The sequence below is a fragment of the Equus caballus genome, chromosome 18 (assembly GCF_041296265.1).
Source record: "Equus caballus isolate H_3958 breed thoroughbred chromosome 18, TB-T2T, whole genome shotgun sequence".
Lineage (NCBI taxonomy): Eukaryota > Metazoa > Chordata > Mammalia > Perissodactyla > Equidae > Equus > Equus caballus.
This window is the reverse complement of record NC_091701.1, coordinates 26,843,458-26,865,542: the sequence shown is the minus strand read 5'-3', so window position 1 is coordinate 26,865,542 and position 22,085 is coordinate 26,843,458.

Genomic DNA, 22,085 nt, shown 5'->3' with positions numbered 1-22,085 from the left:
ATATGCTATGTGAATGTTGGCGCAATAGTTGAAAAATCTTGCTCCAGAAGCAATTTAAGAAGGTGGGACCACTATGTGACTGTCCAGTTCACTCTTATGTCATAATGTCTTAGGTTAGAAATTGTCCAGGAAATAATATGTTTTAACTGTTGGAGTCTTTTCTCCCCCCAGCAAATTACAGGACCATAAGTTTTCATTTTCCCCAATGTCTTTTCTGCTATAATAATGGCTTGAGGATTTAAATCCTGTGCTGTTATTGTGACTTCAAAGCTTTAAAACTGCAATTGAATGAGGCAGTTCATCTGTCATTATTCAAATATGAAGCAATTATGATGAAATAAAGATAAAATTCCGCTGAGAAATACTCCAATCAATTTTCACTTATATTTAACTAGAAACATGAAATGATGCTTAGAAGGGTAAGTTTAGGTAATAAAATTGAAGAATAAAAAAGCATGAATTACTGATGTATAACTGAGTCGTTTGTGGAGGTTTCAAGGTGTGTAAATAAAATATGTCACCAATATTGAGTGAAAGTTTGGTGCATGATAAAAAAAAAAAGCCAAAAAACAAACATAACACTAAGAACAAAAACCCACCCATTACTTAAGTGGTCAGAACAGTAGTTAAATTTATGTTCCCCACAGGAAACCTGGTAGAATATTTACATTTTTAACACTTGTACCCCACCCAACCAACATAAAATTCAAAGATCCGATGTGACCCTGTGTTTTTTTTAGAAAAGATGTTAAAGGCAGTGAAAGACACATGCCACAATTACCAATAAATAAAGCTTTTATTTCTTTATTCTGACTGAACGTTTTACATTCCCTCGCTTGTACCAACTTCATTTTTTTATAATTGTTTCTCTATCTTTAACTTTAATATTTTCTTTTTTAAAATCTAAATTTTAGTACCCCATTTGTTTAATCAAATTGTTCAAAGGGCCATCCAATAAAATGCTCAGCTGTGTTGTAAGAAGAGCTAGAAATAGAAGAAAAGTAGAATATGCAGCATTATGTCAAATAAGAATTTTATAAATATGTTTTTTATTAACTATTCTTCCAATAATTCAGCACACTTTTATTTAAAACATTTCTACAGGGGCCAGCTTGGTGGCATGGCAGTTAAGTTCATGTGCTCTGCTTCAGCGACCTGGGGTTTGCAGGTTCAGATCCCTTGTGTAGATCTATGCACTGCTTGTTAAGCCATGCTGTGGCAGGGGTCCCACGTATAAAATAGAGGAAGATGGGCCCAGATGTTAGCTCAGGGCTAATCTTCCTCATCAAAAACCAACCAACCAACCAACCAACCATCCATACAAACAAAAAACATTTCTACATTGGGGCCAGCCCAGTGGCGTAGTGGTTAAGTTCATGCACTCTGCTTCAGTGGCCCAGGATTCACAGGTTCAAATCCCAGACACGGACCTATGCACCACTCATCAAGCCATGCTGTGGTGGTGTCCCATATACAAAAGAGAGGAAGATTGACATAGATGTTAGCTCAACGACAGTCTTCCTCAAGGAAAAAGAGGAAGATGGGCAACAAATGTTAGCTCAGGGCCAGTCTTCCTCAACAAAAAAACAAAAAACAAAACATTTTTACATTAATCTTACATTCGCATGATGTTCAAACTCATATAAGCATAATATTCTACTGTCAGTAGCCTGATTTATTATTTTCTCATTTTTTGCTTTAGATATATAATTTCTAATATAAGAAGGACCTATTAAAAATCTGTGTCTCAGTTATTGAAGTTTCCTCTACTACACTAATAATAAATATGATGAGTAAGTTTAGTATTTCAAGTAAATAAGCCTTCTATGAATGCCTACTGTGTTCCAGATCTCTATGCAATATTTAGAATTTGAAGACTAATATAATGAATGGGGATGAAGACAGAGAAGTAGAAAGTTGCAATGGAAACACAAATAAAGGAGTACTTAATTTTGCTATGAGAATATTTAGATAGCTCATTTGGTGTCCCATATTTTTGCCACAAAAGATAAAATAACTGGTTGCCAGTTTGGTTCATTTCTTCATTGATGCAGTTCTCCCATTCGTATATTATATAAATCTCAGTTCCACGTTTCCCATAGAACTTTGGAACATCTATCAGTAGACATGTGACAATATGTCAGGAACAAATAACAGTGTAGAAGGCTTTTCACAACTCAATACAAAACTCAGTTACAAATACGCATCCTAGTACTTGGAAACTGACAGCTCTCTTAATGAACGAAGAAATTTTAGCAAAGAAGAAAAAGTGCAATGCATTCCAAAGGAGACGAATCAGCAAGCATAGAAAAATAAATAAATAAATAATGTGTAATACCATGAATTAAAGACTTAAAAGACAACTGCTTAGGTACAACCCACAAAATGAAATCAGTTGTTTGCACAGCATTGACATGAATCCACACACATTTTATTTATTTTGTATTTATTTATTTTTATGAGGAAGATTGGCCCTGAGCTAACATCTGTTGCCAATCTTCCTCTATTTTATGTGGGATGCCGCACACTGGGCGCTAGGTCCCCATCGGGATCCAAACCTGCGAACCCCATGTCACCAAAGCAGACTACGCCAGCTTAACCACTGCATCACCAGGCCAGCCCCACACACATTTTAAATGTGTTCAAATATTTTGTATTTCTCAGCAAAGTCTTTAATTCTGTTATGCATTTTTCATGTTTCATCATTTTTTTTTAATGTCCTTCTTTTATTTTTTTTATTTTATGTTTTATGGCAAAGTTGCCTTACAATCAATTAGTTATGCAGTGAAAAGATGCTTACGGGAAAAGTACTGAGAAGCAGCTCTTGGAACTCTGCTGTGGGAGATAAGGAAGATACACATCAGCAAGTTTAGTTAGCAAGTTAAGGCTTAGCTGAGACCTGAAAGAAGGGTGGAATGCAACTAGGGAACCAGGCATGAGAAACGTCTTCTAAGCAGAGAATGGCAATTGCCACAAAGCAAGAGAAAACATGGTTAATTCTGGCTGAAGAGTAGTTTGGAGGAACTGGTGAATAATTACACATGAGGTTTGAAAGGGTATCAGAACCAGATAGGTATTCTGTCCCCAAATTCCTGGACCTATTTTAAGATTTAAAACAGGGATAGTTTAAAAAAGGGTTCCAACCGGTACACATTTGCTTGTTAGAAAATATGTTCGGCTGTAGTGTGGAGAACTCCAAGGGTGGGATATGACACAAGACAGAAATATATAAGAGGCCCATTTCATTAATGCAAGGCAGAAAAAAGAGTGGCTGAACTATGATCCTGACCATGGAAATTGAAAAAAATGAACAAATTCTCGGGGTGGTAGGAAGTAGCATCAATAGAATTTGGTGAGTAATTAGGGAAGTTGAGGGAAGGGGCAGTCAATAAATGCCTCTCTGGCTTGGGCAAATGAATAGATGGGAAGGTTCTTAAATGACATAGAGGATGAAAGAGGAAGAGCAGGAACAAGGTTTATTTGGGACAGTTGGGAAGACAGTGAGTTTAATTTCAACCACGTTGAGAATGAGATGTCAGTGAAGTCCCACTGTAGACTTGATTAAGAGGGATGAGAAATGTATCACAGTAAAGTTTTGAGGACCCTCTGGAAGATAAAAAGCCCTTAGTGGCTTGCAGGGTAAAGGATGCGTAAAAAGTGAGGTGAGAGGTTATCAAGATCAATTTGGCATATTTTACATTTTCTCAAATGACTGGCCCGGTATGAGGATATTGCATTTAAATCAATTTAGCGGAGGCAAACAAGAACTTTGCTAAAAGAGTTCTACTAAGAAGGCTCAGCATTTTGGTAGGAAATAATTTCAACAATTAGCAGCTTTCATTATTCAGTTTCTGATCAAAAGAAAGACTCTTTCCTTTATTACTCAAACCAGACACACCAGCCTCCAACGTCTGGTCCAGACACTTACTTGATTTTTATCCTTTGACAAGTTCCTTAACTTCTTTAGTGTCTCCACACAATAATAGATAGATACAACTATCTTGGCACATTATTGAAAGGCCTGAATGAAATAATGTGTAAATGCCTAGCATGTTACAGAACTAACGCTTAGTGTACAGCAGAACTAAAAACAAAAAAATACAGTTTTAAAGGGTTCATTTTCTTCCCACTCAGAATATCTCTTTTGCTTTAAGTACTAAATAACATGAATCTGTGTTCCGTTTTTATAACCGTTTGTCGCATTCATTCAACAACTGCTTTCGTAGCACCTACCACATGTATGGAGTGATGTTTCTTGTCACCAAGGAACTCCAAACAATGTAAAACATATTCCCTGCCTTGGAAGAGCTTATACACTCAGTAATATAAGCCCTGCAAGGGTGAGACAGTAAAACGGCAATAAAACATCATCTGTGGAAGTGAAAGAAATAGTGGACCACTTCCACACAGATCTGGATGGTCCAGTTTACACTGATCATCCCTCTCCTGGTTGCCTAGAGTGCTTAGGTAAACTTTTTTGAGGCCAGTGCTCATATAGAACAGAGGTTAGAAGAGCTGTCTTGATAGTCCATCAGATCTGGCTTTAAATTCTGGTTCCACTGTATTAACGACATAACTATGGGCATAACTTAATGATAGGTTATAACTAAGTAATATCTTAGGGTCTCAAAGCCTGGTTCTGAAGTAGAGATTGCTATGAGGTTGCTATTATCTGTCACCTAGCATTGTTTAGACACTTAAATGGGTAATATAAAACCTCCATTGTGATATCTGACATACAGTGAAAACTCAATAAATGTTAGTTAGTAGTTGTGGTAAAAAAACAGCAACAGGAACATTTTAAGTTTAGGAATACACACAGACACACACACACGGATATAACCTCAACAGAGAAAGCTTGAAATTGTCCAGCGTAGAATTTGCAACAATTTGGAAATGAAATTTGATACAGGCACAGAGCTAAATTTTCTGGGAAAAAAATTTCAAATAGGAATATTTTACTAATATTTGTATTTAATTTAATATATATCTTTTGTATTTGTATTTGATTTAATATATGTCTCTAGAGAGAGGGAGAGATATACATGCACACACACACACATATATAAAAGAGTGGTAAGATATCTTTTTTAAACTATATGCACAAAGGAAAAAAAAAGATGTCTGGTGAAAGATCATTGAACTCTTGACTATCATTCAACTGAGTGGGATGAAAACTGGTTTCCCAGAAGAGGTCTTAATACCATTAAAAGTTTATCTGAAAATTGCTTAAGCAGTTTATCAGGAATGCTAATTTCTTCCCAGAAGGAGGTTGTGAATTAAAAAGTCTGTGCTAGACCAGGTTAGGGACAATATTTCCTTTATAAATCTTTTAAATTATTAAATTTATTAAATTTTGTGAATTTATACATAAAACAATAAATTTGTGAGCTGACTCTAGCAGTTATAAAATAGCTGTGTTTCATTATCCTTTTTTTTAACAAAAGCAGCTTCAGATTAGACTTTTAGTCACCCCAAAACCACCTGCAAAGATATGCCTTGCCCCAAAAAACCACATAAATTTATCAAGCAAGATTAGCTTTTTCAACAGACTTCTGAATATGTATGTGTTTCTCTGTGTATTTGTGTGTGTGTGTGTGTATACACCATGGTTCATTTATATTTTATAACATTTCTACTTTAAACGTGAACTTCTGATGGCTCGTTATAAACTATACACCTTTACTCGTGTACCTGGGCTCATTAAATTAAAGATGAAAGATCAGAAACCATTCAGGGAAAGGGGCCATCAACATAGCAGGTAGCAGGAATGAGATCCTGATGGCAAAGCCTGACATCTCACGTAGACCTGTACACACAAACAACAGCAAATAGAAGTGTTTGGATAGGAGATGCTAGGCTAGCCCACCTCCATTTGACCTCAAATCTTTGATCTTGTTTTCCTGACTCCAGTCTTTTGTCTTTGTTCACTGACTTCAATGCCCATTTTCTTACTCTTTAGCTGTAAAGCACTCACTCCTCAAAATACTTATTGCTGAGAATGTTGAGGACTGAAATCTCTCAGTGAATTTCTGTGCCTAACCTGAGGTTATGCTCCCCTCCTCCTCATGCCCCAGCTTTCTGCATCTATGGAGAGGACATTGGAGCCCCATACAAAGGACCTCAATTGGAAGGCTATTTTGAAGGACCATCTTGGCCAAGACTCCCTGTGAGATTGGCTGAGAAATTTGTTGTAACTGTTAAAGTTCATCTTTTCCCATCAGCACAGTCCTGCTTCCTTGGCCCCCCCACTCCTGCACACAGACACATGTTGAAAGCATTTCCCAATAAATCTCCTGTGTACATATCTCCATCTGAGTCTACTTCCTGCAACTGTGGACCTCAAAGAAAACATGGAGGAGTGATCTGGAAGGCTACCTTCCAAGGAAAAATCTGCCTTTGGTTACTGACAGTAGTAAAAGATGGAGGCAAAGTGTTTCAGGGTAAAAGGGGATCAAGGATTCTACAAGGCAGCAAAGGAATAGTAAGGGAGAAAGGGGAATGGTCATAAACCAACCATGATAGGTAATCTAATGACCTCCAAAGATGCCCGTGCCCTAATCCCTGAAAACTTCAAATACATTACCTTACATGACAAAAGGGAATTTGCAGTTGGGACTAAGATTAAGAACCTTGAATTGGGGAAAGCATCCTGAATTATCCAGGTGTGCCCAATCACACGGCTCCTTAAAAGCTGAGAACCTACTGGCTCTGGTGAGAGACTCTGCAGCAATGATCAGAGAGATGCAATGTTTCTGGCTTTGAAGACAGAAAGAGGTGCCATGAGCCATGGAATGCAGGCAACCTCTAGAAACTAGAAGAGGCAGGAAATGGATTCTCCAGAAACGAATATGCCCAGCAACACGTTGATATTAATCCAGTGAGACCTATGTTGGCTTTCTAACCTATAGAACTGTAAGATAATAAATGAATTGTTTTAAACCACTAAATCTAAAGTAATTTGTTACAGCAGCAATAGAAAACTAATACACCAATCTGGGAAAGAACTTGAAGGAAACAAAGGCTCATTGAGGAGGTGCTAAATTGCAGTAACAGAAACCAATGGCAACGTGGAGGAAGGAACAACAACTTGGGGAAGGAACATAAGTCAGTTCTCATGTAAGTGACCTCCCAGAGGTGGGAAACTAACAGTGATTGCTATTAGATAATCGTTTTTCCTCCTTAGTTGCTGCTTATGAAAGATCTGAGAAGACCGTTCCCCATTTCTGATGCTGGCAGATTATTAAAATAAGTGAAAGTACCTACTCCAGTTAGTAGAAAGGGTTATGTCTGGACACAAAAGGCATCATGTAACCCAAATGTGCTGCTTAACGTGCACAAACAAAACGACTCCTTAGAACTCAGTGAAGCCAGCCTAGTCTTATTCTTGACAGATGACTAAGTATTTAAGGGCCAGGAAACTGATGACTGTTTTTTAAACATTATTTTTAATTCTGTTGCTCATGAAATCTAAAAAGTATGTAGCTATTGAGGTGGAAGTAATAGTCCAGTTAAGCAGACAAATCGCTCCGTGAGAATGTCAGGTAGCAGTTGGTTCCAAGAGAAGACATTTTTTGTGTTTTTAATATTAATTGAATTAATTAATAATCTATTATTACAGATTCGATGAAAGTTCGTAGGTGGAGTAAGATTACTCTATTTTCCATAATTTCCTGCTTACATGTTTGTTTCAAAACTTCCAGGGCTAGCAAAAAATACAACAACAAAAACAAAACTGTCCAATGTGTCCCTAAGGGCCTAGGGACTTTTGACTTTGATAACTAAGCATCTAGGAGGTACTCGTGCTCAGAGAGTATCTCCCCTTCTCTGTAGGTTGCAGGGAGTGGGAGTAGGTTATCAAGTCCCTTGGATAGCAGAATACTTGAATTATTGTTTCCTTCTCTTCAAAGCGTGAGAGCAGTGGAAATAGGTGGAGGAGAGAACAAAGCAATGCTCTTACAGGTGGGACCACCCCTTCCTAGCTGGGATGGAGGGTAGTGTATGGAAAGGGTTGCTCCTGTAATTCCTACAAATCAATGCATATATCCTGCTTTCAATGCTAAATCTCCCCTATTTGAAATGTGTGTAGTAATTGAAGCAAGAGAATCCTCTGAGTTGCTGTTCTGTTTTCTGACAGGAGAGAAGCAGGTTTATGAGGACGCTTAAGCAGCTAATAGAGTCATCAGAAATCTCCATTTGTTATTCTCAGTGAGGAGTTGTGTAGCAATTGAGAATTCTGGAATCCACACAGAAACACAGTGTAGAAGAGAGAAGGAAAAGTAACATGCAGAGAGTGAGAACTTAAGGGTTCTAGAGCTCAGCTGTGTTGGTCCTGAGTTTCTACATCAGTAAAATGTGTGGTTGTAGAGTGTAAGGGCCCCAGTGACCCTTAAACAAGCCACAAATCCAGACAGGAGGCAACAATGTTGGAGACACATATTCTTTAAATAAAAGTCCAATGTGAATAGTTTTTCCTCCATTATTGGAAAACAGGATGCTGTGGTTGATTTGCAGATAAAGTGACTAGCTTGTGTTTTGGAAAAAAATGTTATTAAAAAATAGACTTCATCTTTCAGCACTAGAATCCTGTTCAGTGTGGGACTTGCTTGTGTCCCGAGAGGCATCTGGGAGGTGAGGAGGCATTTGTGTCAACTTTTTGTCACATTCTACCTGGGTCCTCAGCTTGTTCTGTGGAATGTGGGCTGAATTAGTCACCCACACAGTTCAGGCTGTTCCTTATTTTTAATCTTTTTGGATTAAGAACCTTTCATTGAATTTTTGAAAGTGAAACCTGCTCTATGCAGCCGTACCACCACACTTAGATGACAGTCTTCTCCTTGAATCATGTCCTCCTTCCCTTAAAGAAAATCCAGGAAGTTGGGACTTGTGAGGATTTCCAGCAACTAGAAAAGAGAAATTTTCACTTATCCCTTTAGTTAGGAGTAAAACTCTCCTCCTGTCTCTTCACTCTCATAAAACTTGGTAAACGCACTTCTGTTTAGTTCATTCTCACTTAGATTTAATGATATTGATGTATATTTCTGGTTCTTGATTTTTTGGGATGGGAATCATGTTTTCTCTATTTCAATATCTATTTAAAGTGTTGGGTATAGTGCACTTAAAAATATTTGAAAATTCTAAAACAGAATTTTTTCTTTTCTAAAGATTGGCACCTGAGCTAACAACTGTTGCCAATCTTCTTTTTTTTTCAGCTTTTTCTCCCGAAATCCCCCCAGTATATAGTTGCATTTTTTTAGTTATGGGTCCTTCTAGTTGTGGCATGTGGGACACTGCCTCAGCATGGCCTGAAGAGCGGTGCCATGTCCTCGCCCAAGATCCAAACCAGCAAAACCCTGGGCCACCAAAGCACAGTGTGCGAACTTAACTGCTCGGCCACGGGGCCAGCGCCTGAAACAGAATTTTTAATGATAGCCTAATAAACTAGTTCTTAACAGTTGTGCATTTAAGTTGATTCCAGTTGTAAATAACAATCTATAAAACTATAGATTTATTATATACATCTATAAATAATAATAAACCTATATTTATAAATCTAAATCCACATCTACATAAATAAATCTATATCTATAAACTCTATATGATAAATATATAGATTTATTTTATTATTATTATTATCGATTATTATAAATCTAGTCTATAAGTAATATTTGAATAAGTTTGCCTGAATATAAGTTCATGTGAATACATTTGCATTTGCTTGTTATTCCCATTTTTCAGATGGGAAATTAAGGTACAGAAAGACTAAGTAACTTGCCCATTGTCATACACTGACTCTGAAATTATATGTTTACCTGCTACATAATGTAGGCTCTCAACCCTTTATTTGAAACTTTTGGGTCCACTTGTGATTTAGAATTTTGAATCTTTCTGAGTTTATACAGTAATATGAAACATATACACTATGTAATACTCCCAGTGGGGTGTAGGACAGCACTACTTACATGCATTAATCTACCTGTAGCAAATATACGAGTATTCACACTAAGTTTAATAAATAAAAGCAATAGATAGCCTTATGTAAATTAACATCAAATGAGTTTGGGCCAGATCAGGTTTTGACATCCAATGAGTTAAGAATACCTTTCCTTAATTAGTAAGCTTAGTCCCCTCACTACCCTATTCCCAGTTGCTTCGTAGGGCTTCCAAGCTTCGGGAGTAGAAGGATAAGGATGCGGTATTTTGTGCTTACTTGAGTAGTAATATTTAAATTCTTACTCTTTTAACTTTATTACCAAGTTATACGGAGCATTGCAATTTAAGCTTCTGATATCTTCTCCATGCAATCTACAACACTGGAGACAGTCCCAATTGTTCTGATTACCTCTTCCTGTTCAACAAGTCACCTAGAATTTAGAAGTTAAAATCAATACACCTCATGAACTTTGGGTCCAGAATTTGAGAAAGATTGGCTTACTTATTCTTCTACTGTATGTGACATCAACTGAGGACACTCAGTGGTATTCAGCTGGCAAATGGGCTGGTCTAGAAAGGCCAAGATTTCTTTACTCACATATCCGGCACTTTAGTGGGGATCACCAGATGGTGGGTTCAACTAAGCCTGTTGATGGGAGGCTGAAACGCTTTCTCCAGGATGATGCTCTGAAGGTAGTGGAGCTTCGTCCATGGTGGTCAGCTTGCCCTCCAGAGAGTGATCCAAGGGATGAGTATAAACAACAAGGCTTCTATGACAACCACAAAAGGTTCACATCTTAATGGTCAAATAAGTCACTAAAGTCAACTCAGATTCAAGAGGATAATTTGATTCCACTTATCAGTGGGAATAGTAACCAAGAACTCTCGGCCACCTTTAATCTAATAAGTCACATAAGAAAAGGAAAAACAGATGAACATTTTCTAGCAATTAGTTTTCCAACTTCAATGTTTCCATTTTTGCTTCATTTTTTATTACTGAGATTGAATATTATATTAAGTACTTTTTGACCATTGGAATTGTGTATGTATGTGTGTGTTATCTGTTTATATTCTTTCTCCTTTATCGGGGTTTATTTTTCCCTTATTGATTTATACGGGTTCATTATAGTTTTTACATCTTTAGGAATCTTTTTTGTTTATATGTGTGTACAGATACAAAGGCACTAAAATGAACTCAGACTAAATAATTTTTGTAGAGATTTAGAATTATGGAATCGATTTTATCTTATTTAATCTCTGATTCCTTGGGAAAATACTCCAAGCTTAGTGACATAGACGCAAATAAAAGGCCTGTGAGATACACACAAGGCACACACTCACACACATACAACACACACATGAAGTTATAAGATTTTGTGTGATTAAACAGTTAGAAATTTTAGAAAACTTCTACTTCTTAAAGACCATATGCTACATCTGTTTTATGTGTTATATTCACTCATTTATTCAAAATAATTTAAAAATAAAAGAAATAGGAGATGGTGGGAGGGAAGTGCTAACATTTATGGGTTGTCCATTGAGCCGGCTGCTTTGACAAGTGGCTTATGAAAAGGCGTTAGGATTTTTAATTCTCAGAATGATCCTTCAGAGTCGAAACTAGATGATTACTCGTTCCACCCACAATATTATAAATTTGAAGGTGAAGGAACAATTTTCACCATGTTATGAATGATAAAGTTAAGGAAATTGCCCCTTATCATAAGTAGGAAGTCAAACTCCATATTCTGTCCTCTTCCCTATAATGCTTCCCTGAATTCTCCCTATAAAACCACCCTGCCGCTAGTGGTCTCTATTTGGAAACTTCATTCAGATCATTATGCAGCACATTTAAAAGACACTTGTTAGTACTACGTCAATATCTATTCCTACTCACAGACATAATATAAAAATGTAGCAGCAGATATCTAAAAAATGAGGAGAAGTTTTAAAAATCTGCTTTGTAGGTATCATAAAGAGCATTTCAATAATAAGAAAGCAAAAAAAAGTACAGCAAGCATTATAACGAGTTGAAATTTTCCAGTGAAAATGCTGTTTGTAATTTTTCAGTGACACACACTTACTAAATAATATGTAAAATACTGACACCTAATGTTAACTTTTTGTATTATAACTTCAGAAAATTTTTCAATCTCCAAAAACAGAATTTAGGAAGCTACTAAAGAATTGTTAAATTAAAAAATTATGTGGTTTTTTTAAAATAAAGTTATTTGACTGTCTGATGTATTAATGGTATAATATTCCTAAAAATTAAAGGTAGAAAAGGCAGCTCATCTGCATTTAAGGCTTCCAATAAAGCCATGGGCACACAACTGAATTGAAAATTAGTGGCATGAATGTGTTATTGATAACACCTTAACAAACTAATGTTTTAACGCAGAGGTCAGTAAAGCTTTTCTGTAAAGGACCAGAGAGTAAATGTTTTAGGCCTCGTGGATGATAAAGTCTCTGTCACAACTGTACAACACTGACCTTAACAGACCTTAACTGACCTCACAGAGTAAGAGAAACCATAGATAATATATGAACAAATGAGCATGGCACAGTTCCAAGGAAAAGGTGGCAATGAAATTTGAATTTCATGTGCCATGAAATATTATTCATTTTTTCCCTCTTTTCACCACTTCAAAACATAAAAAACCATTGTGAGCTTAACAGGCTGATCAAAAAGAGGTGGTGGGCTGGATTTGGCCAACAGGCCATAGTTTGCTGACCCTGTGGTAATGACTTTTAGTTGAATGGTCAATGTAGGACAAAATGGAGAAACATTTTTCTCCCTTTGGGATGAGAACAGATTAAACAAAAGGAAAATTCAAAGGTCGAATAGATGTTTTGGTTCATATGATTTCCACTCACCTCAGCTGCTGGTGCCCACTAACCTGTTTAAATTAACTGAATTGGCTACAGAAACACTGAAACTAAGTTTTAAAACTACATTCACACATTGGTGTTTTTCTATTATTTCATTTAACTATATAATGGTCAAACTGGAAAGGATCCTAGAGAACTTAGAAAAAGTTTTTGAACTTTTAAATAGAAAATCTTGCCTGTTAAATATGTTTCTCAAAAAACTGCAGCTTATTTTCACGTGAAGCTCTTTTGCAATGCACGGAATTTGTTCAGGATGCTCTTTCCCCAACCCTCTGTTCCCTGTTTCTCGTCCTCCAGGCCTCATTTAATGTCACCTCCTGAGTGGGGCCTTCCCTGAACAAATTGTTGGTAAAAGTTCCTCCTTGTCCATCTCCCTTTCTGCACTCTGTTTTTTTCTTTACAACTCTTACCCAAACTCGGACTGCTGTAACATCTGCAGTGTGTTCATATTATGGCCATCTCCCGCAGGAATCTGGGCTCCCTGGGACTGAGATGCGGTGCCCTTTTTCATCAGTCTGTTCCCTGAGCCTAGCATGGGGCAGTGTCTGTAGCCAGGGCTCAGTTAATATTTTTGAAGGACGAGCGTGTAAATCAGATGAAATCAGATCGTCTTTGGTTGAAGCGCAGCGGTGAGGGTCCTGGGCCTCCTCCTGCTCCGATTCTTGCCCTTCTCTCAGCGCTTTTAAGGAAACTGCAGAAGTTCATTTTAACATGAGGAGACTGAAGTCCAATAAATTAATATCTACTGTGTGGTTACTTAAATATCCTTAGCAAAATTATGTTTTCTTTTCCTTTTAGGGAGGCAGAATCTGGAAAACTTAGTATAATTAAGGCTACAATAAGTAACATAAAGATGACAGTTGAAACAATATAAGACAGGGAAGCAACAAGATGACTTTAAGAGAGAAAAGAAACCAGTGGATATCACTGACCTGTGGCAAAAGACCTGAGAATGGAACTCCAGAGTTCACCAAATGCTTCCTTGTTTATTTTTCTGAGAAGTGAATGGAGTAAGGAGTCATTTTATCTTATTTTACATTTGAGGAAATGGATGTGCAAAGTTAGTACTTTATGAGTTTACCATGCATGTTGTAAAAGATGAGGAAGCTATGAATAATTAAAAGAAACCACATTTTCAGTGTGCTCCGAGAGAGGAAATACTGCGCGTTGGTGAGGTATGTGAGCCTTAGAGAGAGACTGCCAGGTTTGGATTCCAACTCTACCACTTTCTGCTGTTTTGGTCTTGGACATATTACTTAACCTTTCCTGCTTTATTTATCATATGAACACGATGATATTTATCTCATAGGGTTGTAATAGGGATTAAATACAAAGTGTCTGGATAATTGTCTGGCACACATTAAGCAAACAGTTAACTCTAGCCATTATTGAGCTTTATTATTTATCATACCTAATAGATACTCATTAGATGAAGCAATGATATCTATTAGAGAAACATGAGGTTTTTAACTTCTAAGAACTCAACTGAAATGAATAAGAAAGCAACAGAAGTAGTTCTTGGTTAAACAAGAATATATTTTCTCTCGTGGAATTCTAATTGTTTCAAATATTCTCCATTTCTCAGAGTTTGGTCATCAGTCCTAAAGTGATTCGCCCATCCATCCATCCATCCATCCATTCATTCATTCATTCATTCAATGTGTTAAACACTGAATTAAGCTTTGGGGATATGAAGATGGGTCAGCCATGATTCAATAGTTAAGTGAATCAAAATTACAATAGAGTATAATACAAGCATTAATAAAGATATCCCCAAGTGAATGAACATAGTGTGGAAGATACTCAACATGGCCTAGAAGAGTCAGAGCATCTTCCAGGCAAAGTGAAATTTCTATTGATTCATGAAAGTTAATTGAAATTAACTAAAGAGACAAAGGTGGAAGAGCATGTCAAGCAGAAGGAACAACACGGAGATAGACTGATGGAAGAATAGTTTTAGATACATGTCTAGTGGTAAAAACGGGCTAAGAGGAAGTTAATATGCACAGGTACAAAGGATCATATCTAGAAGAACTTTGAATTTCATGTCAAGAAAATGGATATTTTCTAAAGGTTGTAGAGTTATTAAAGGAATTTTAAAGTAAAAATTCATGTACAGGTTTGTGTTTTAGAAGTACTTTCAGTTACCTCTTTCTGCGTAACATACCATCTTAAACTTAGTGGCTTCAAACAATAAGACTTTATTACTTCCATGACTCCATGGGCTGACAACTGTCCTTCTCCTTTACATCATGGTGGCTTAGGTGCTAGACGGCTAGAAGGTTCATCTTGGCCTCATTCATGTTTGGCAGGTGTGTGCTGACTTTTGGCTAGGAGCTCACTGTGGCTATTACTATGGCTTTAGTTACCTTAGGCTGTTCCACATGCCCGATTAGGCTTCCTCAGAATGTAGTATCTTGATTTAAAAAGGATTCCAAGTGGCAAGAGCAGAGCTGCAGCTCTTTTAAGGCTCAGCCTTGAAAATTTCAGAATGGCATTTCTGCTGCATTTTATACATTAAAGGAGTCTAGCGATAGTACCAATTCCAGGTGGAAATGGACCACACAAAGGCATGAATATCAGGATATATAATGTGACTAGGTATTAGAGTCAATTCTCTGGCCCTTAATAACTCAGGGCCTTTCCAAATGCAAAATATGCTCACTTCTAAGACTCTCAAACTCTCACTCCATTACGGCATCAGGCTAAAATCCAGGGTCTCATTATCTAAATCATGTTCTGGTAGGATCGAGGCTCCTCAAGTGTGGCTTCTATTAATCTAAAAGCCTGTGTATTAAAGAGACACATATCTAAGCCAACACACCCAACATAATATGGTGAGGCAGGAACAGAGAAACTACAATAGACATGCTCGTTCCCAAAGGGAGAGAATATGGAAGGCACGTAGCAATCACTAGTCCACAACACTTCTGAAATTCAACTGGCACGTGTCACCAGTTTCTGGATTAGGGCTCAGGTCTACTCCCTTGGAGCAGTTCTCTGTAGTTCTTGGCGTCACCTTCTGTTCTCTTGATTCCACATTCTGAATCTTTTTTCCTTTTCCATGAGAAATAGACCATGTCTGAAGCTGAGTAGCCATCTCAACCAGCTTTCTGCTTACATTAGTTATCTATTATGTTAGTTACCTATGACTATGGTAGAAATTACCTGAAAACTTAGTGGCTTGAAACAATAAACATTTATCATCCTATAGTTTCTGTGGCTCAAAAATTCAGCAACAGTTTAACTAGGTCCTCTGAATCAGGGTTGCTCAGACTATGTCAATCAATGTGTTTGCTGAGGCTGTAGTCATCTCAAGTCTCAAACAGCAGAGGATCCACTTCCAGCTTCACTCAAGTGGTTGTTGGCAAGATTCAGTTCCTCATGAGCCCTGGGACTGAAGGTTTTCATTCCTCATTGGCTGTTTGTCAGAGGCCTCTTAATTCCTTGCCACATGGTTCTCTCCATAGGGCAGGAAAGAATATAGCATCTGATTTCCGTCAAACTGAGAAAAAGAGAGAGCAAGAGAGGGCAAGCAAAACAGAAGCCAAAGTCCTTTTGTAATCTAATCTTTGCAGGGACATCTTACTTTTGCCATAATCTAGTTATTAAAAGAAAGCCACTAAGGGGGCTGGCCCCGTGGCCGAGTGGTTAGGTTCGCGCGCTCCGCTGCAGGCGGCCCAGCGTTTCGTTGGTTCGAATCCTGGGCGCGGACATGGCACTGCTCATCAGGCCACGCTGAGGCAGCGTCCCACATGCCACAACTAGAAGGACCCACAACAAAGAATATACAACTATGTACTGGGGGGCTTTGGGGAGAAAAAGGAAAAAATAAAATCTTTAAAAAAAAAAAAAAAAAAGAAAGCCACTAAGTTCAGACAACACCCAAGGGGAGGAAATTGCATGGGGAATAAATAACAAGATGTAGGGATCATTGGGAAACATCCTGGAAGCTTCCTACACACTACCTATAAAATTTGGGGAACCCATGGACCTATTTTCATTTTGAACGGTCTTTGTCTTTCTAAGTATGACTGATACAATTCTTTAGAAACTGTGTAGACTTTCTGCACATCAAATTAGAATCCACTCCATTGAATAAAAGCAACATCCATACGTAGCATTCCCTATTGAGCTAAGAGTCATAGTGCTGAGAAAAAACACTATCAAGGGCCTCAGAAGTGATCTTGTCTAGTTGAGAGGTCTATAAAATCTCAACAAAAGATCTGACAGCCACACCGTCCATCTGATCTTGAGCCTGAGGTCATGTTTAATGGAAGAATTTGATCTCTACCCTCAGCTTTTATTTTAATTTGGGAATCTTTTTTTCAGAATGAGGAAGTCCATAATTGAGAAGCAGTTTTATTTCCCAACCCTGGAATTCCTGGGTTAAAAGTGCTCCCTTTTTATTCTGATTGAATCTGAACAGTAGTTCTTTCTTTACTTCTCCTCTCTAACTCCAGTTCTTATCATGTGGGTATGATAAGACATGGATACAATATGAGCAAACAAAAAAATCGAAACAAAGCTGTTGGCATTTTTAACATTCTGTCTGGGAATCTTAGCTAAATACACAAATTAGTTAGATATATTTTCTCTCTTTCATGTTACCTCATGGAAACCAGATTCCCACTATTTTACACCTAACTGACAGGGTTCAACATTTTTCAAGCTTCCAAAGTCAATGCATTCACTATCCTTCCAATTTCCATTAAGAATCTTTTAAAAACTTTTCTAGCTCCACGTGCTTCCTGGTCCTAAAGCCAGTGCCAGCTGTTTTAGGTTTTTGTTACATCAGCACCTCACTTCTAAGTAGCAACTTTTTGTTTCAGGCGTCTATAACCACGTAACTAACTACCTCAGAATTTAGTAGCTTAAAACAGCAATGGTTTACTATTTCTCACAACTCTATGAGTTGACTAGGTCTTTCTTCTGCTTAATATGACATGCACTGAAGTGCTAGAACAACTTAAAAGTCCAAAATGGTCTTACTTATACAGCTGGTGATTAGTGCTGGCTAGATGCTGGAACTCAGTTTGAGCTGTTAGCCGGCGCCTCACTTCTCCCCCATGTAGTACTCTCCGTGCAGTTGCCTGGGTTTCCACGTAACACAGTAACTGGCTTCAAGGAGGAACATTCAAAGTGGCAAAGCGGAAGCTGAGGATCTCTTAAAATGAAACTTTAGAAGTTACATAATGTCACTTCTGCTATATTCTATTCATTAAAGCAAGTTACAGAACCAGGTTGGACTCTATGTGGGAAGGGACTACATGAGAGCCTAAACACCAGGTGGCACGTTCATTAGGGGACATCTTTGGAATCTAGCCCCCACAGAAATGTATTGGCAGGGGTGTGAAGCATAGATTATGGGGGGAGGAGACGGAAAGCAGTGAGAATAGGATTCTGTTAGCCTAACCCGGGCAGGAGATGTTTACAGCCCCAACTAAGGCGTTTATAAGTGGGTGGAGAGACACAGAAGGCATTATGAGGGCCGCCAGTAGACTGAGAGGCTAGAGGGAGTGGGAGAATTCTAGGATGACTTACAAGTTTTACTAGTGTAGTTTTAATTACAGTGGCCTCATTTAACAACTAGGATGAGAAATAGTTTAATTGGATGCTTAAACCAACCTAGAGTTCTTCCCTCTTGAAGTTCTGAATGCTCTTACTCAGTTATTCACAGGCCTCCTCTTCTCTGAATCATTGTGTCCCACCAGCGCTAATGAGACAGGGCAGTGATAAGCATATTGAGCTCCTACAATCTAGCTCAATGATATTCTCCTTTGCAGTGTGCCTCCATTCCCATCAAGGCCTAAACCGGAATCTGCTATTCCCAACACTATAGCCATTGTGTCGTTATTCAATTCCACAGAGTTCTCAAAAATCTACAATTCACCTTTACTCCTAAATAAAGAATTCAAAATGTCTTTCTATCATTTCCAAAGCAGCTTTAACTGAGAAGACAGAGAAACTTGCTTTAACAGAACTCCCTCACAAAACACCTTTTGCACATATTCCTGTCTTCCTGGACCCCAGAGGAGAGAAACCCCAGTCTCAACACTGAGGAAGCCTAAAAAAGACAAATAGGTGGTTACTTGCTCCAAATGTAAGTCAGAGCATACTGAGAGCTCCCCAGAGGTAGGCCAAGAATTCTCTTTCCTGACAGAGTAATAACCAGATAACTTTTGGCTAGTACCTGAGCGGAGATTTATAACCAGAAGAACTGGATATATAATCCAACCAAATAGAGCCGTCATCAGACCTACCAGATAATTTTAGGTATTTCCTAATGCCATTTAAACACGTGGAGACTACAACAGATTATTGGTGATACTTGGATGGGCAATTGCATGTGCAGACTCCTATCCAAAACACAGAGTTTACCTAATTCACATGAGTTGCCTATAGTTCTATACATGACTCAGTCTATTCCCTTCTTGCTATGTTTTGAATTCCCAGCCTGGTCTATAGCTGCAGAAGTTTAAATTCTGACAGTGAGATCAGGATTCTCAGTTTCATTACTCACCTGTCCACTTGCGGGTTCTTCCAGAACCGGGACTACATGTCCATTCTAAGCAATGGTCTGCTGGTAAATGTTTAATGGTTAAGTGGTAATGTTTAAGCAGTGTAATTCCAGTATGAATGTTGGTTGACTATTTATTAACAATAACGTGTAAGCTGAAAGTGAAACAACAAAGATATAATTAACTGGTTCCTCAGTGATGTGTGACGTTTGCTCAAACAGATCAGTTTTGAATATTGAAAAAATATTTCCTCATTATTTTGTTATGTGTAGTGTAGAAGCTACAGACACGATACAGTTGTAAGTTTTATCTGCATTATTGTTATTTTCTCCTTAAGTCTAGAAAATCAATAAAACAATAAAATTAAACCGTGATTTGTAGGGTTTACCAATTTCCATGGTATAAGTACTGCCATCATAGCTGATTTCGACCTACCAATGTAATGTTGAGGCATGCAGAACTAGAAAGAGATATGCAGGCCATTATGGAATGTTGATACTATTCAGATACGATAGACGTAAACTCAAAACTATAGATAATAGTAAAATAAGTAGGAAGTAATGTCTTGAATATTTATTATCATCTTTCTAAAAAACTTTTTATTTTGAAACAATTATAAATGCCAAACTATAAGTTGCCAAGATATATACAAGGAGTTCTGGCATACCCTTCACTTACCTCCTCCAATGTTGACATTTTCATAACTATAGTACAGTAATAAACTAGGAAATTGACATTGATACAATCTATAGGCTTATTCATATTTCATCAGTTATATACATACTCTCGTGTGTGTATGTGTGTAGTTCAATGCAGTTTTATCACACACGTGGCATCATATAACTATCACAACAATCAAGACATAGAACTCTTTTATCCTACAAGGCTACCTCATGCTACCCCTTTATAATAAGCCACTTCTGTCTTGATTTTCAATCCTTAACCCCTGGCAACCACTAATCTGTTCTCTATGTCTATAAATTTATTATCTAAAGAATGTTAAAAATATTATATAAATTGAACCATACATTATGTAACCTTTTGAGATAGACTTTTTTCACCCAATATAATTCCCTTGAGGTCCACCTAAGTTGCTGCAACTATCAATAGTTTGGATTTTTTTATATGTAAGAGTAATGTTCCATGGTATGGATGTACCACAGTTTGTTTAGCCACTTAGCTATCAAAAGACATTTGAGTTGTTTTCAGTTTTTATCTATTATGAATAAAGTTGTTAAAACATTTGCATACATATTTTTGCATTAACATAGGTTTTCATTTCTCTGGTGTAAATTCCTCAAAGTACCCTTGCTGAATTGTATTGTAAGCACCTTTTTGATTTTAGAAGAAAACCAGAGTGAGTATACCATTTTACATTCTAACCAGCAATGTACAGGTGATTCAGTTTCTCTGCATCCTCATCAGCATTTTGTATTATCACTATTTTTTATTTCAGCCATCTGTACATGTTTTTGCATTAACATAGATTACACAGCTTAAGCACTCAATATATATCAAATATTTTAAAAATTCATACTATATGCAGGATTCTATATTAGGAACTGATTCTCTACTAAATCTCTAAAAATTGCAAATAAAATGAATGAATTTTCTTTATGATAAGTGTTCCAAAAGGAAAATCTATGTAAAAAAATCTATGAAGGGCTGGCCCTGTGGCCGAGCGTTTAAGTTTGTGCGCTCCCCTTCAGCGGCCTGGGGTTTTGCCGATTTGGATCCTGGGTGCGGACATGGCACCACTCATGAGGCCACTCTGAGGTGGCGTCCCACAGAGCACAGCCAGAGGCACTCACAACTAGAATATACAACTATGTAAAAAAAAAAAAAAACTATGAATATAATTTTTAAATATTTCCTAAACTGTAGATAACTAAATACAATATGAGTTGCATGAACAAAGGACTATGAAGATTATTTTTTCTTTGTCATATACTTTCTGTGTACTCAAAGTTTCCTTACTAGAAATGTCTTTAAATGTTGTCATATATCTGGTAGCAGTGACTGGATTAAGCTTTGTCCTTTGGATAACCTCTCCTTCAGTCATTGCCCATGCATATATATACAAACTCACTGGCTTTATTTTTTTCATGACGTGTATGTTATTCTAAATTTCCAGGATGTACCTAGAGTTACAGAGATAAATATGTCTCATTGTGATTCTTCCTTGAGTTTCTGATAGTTGGGATAAAAACGCTTCTACGTCTGTACTAGGTGTATGATGCTGGACATTGTCATCTGATGGCTCTCCTCTTTTTCAGATTATGTACGTTAAATACACAAAGGGAAGAGCAGGTTTCTATTTACATGACACCATTCCTCCTCAATTTGCTCAAGCCTGGATTACAGTATGTTGTCTAGCTTTTTCCAGAAATCTTCTTTTTTCATCTACAATAATAAAAATTCAATTTTTTGTCCACATGTTTAAAATGTTTTAAAGCTGCCATTCACTAACAGCCTTAGTTTAGTTACACACAAACTGTTTGAATGCCATCAGAAGTTCATAAATTACAGCTTTCTCTCTAATTATGAGCCATACATTATTGTCTAGATCATCTGTCGAACAAACAGCTTTTGTGCTTGCCAAAGAAAATATGGAGGTGTTCTTATTTACATTGTATGTCAAAAATATAAACAAGAACACAAACATGGTTTACTGCTTGTTACAATTAACAAAACCACCACAATCAAAACATTACCTGTTTTCCCCCCACTGAACAGTATCTT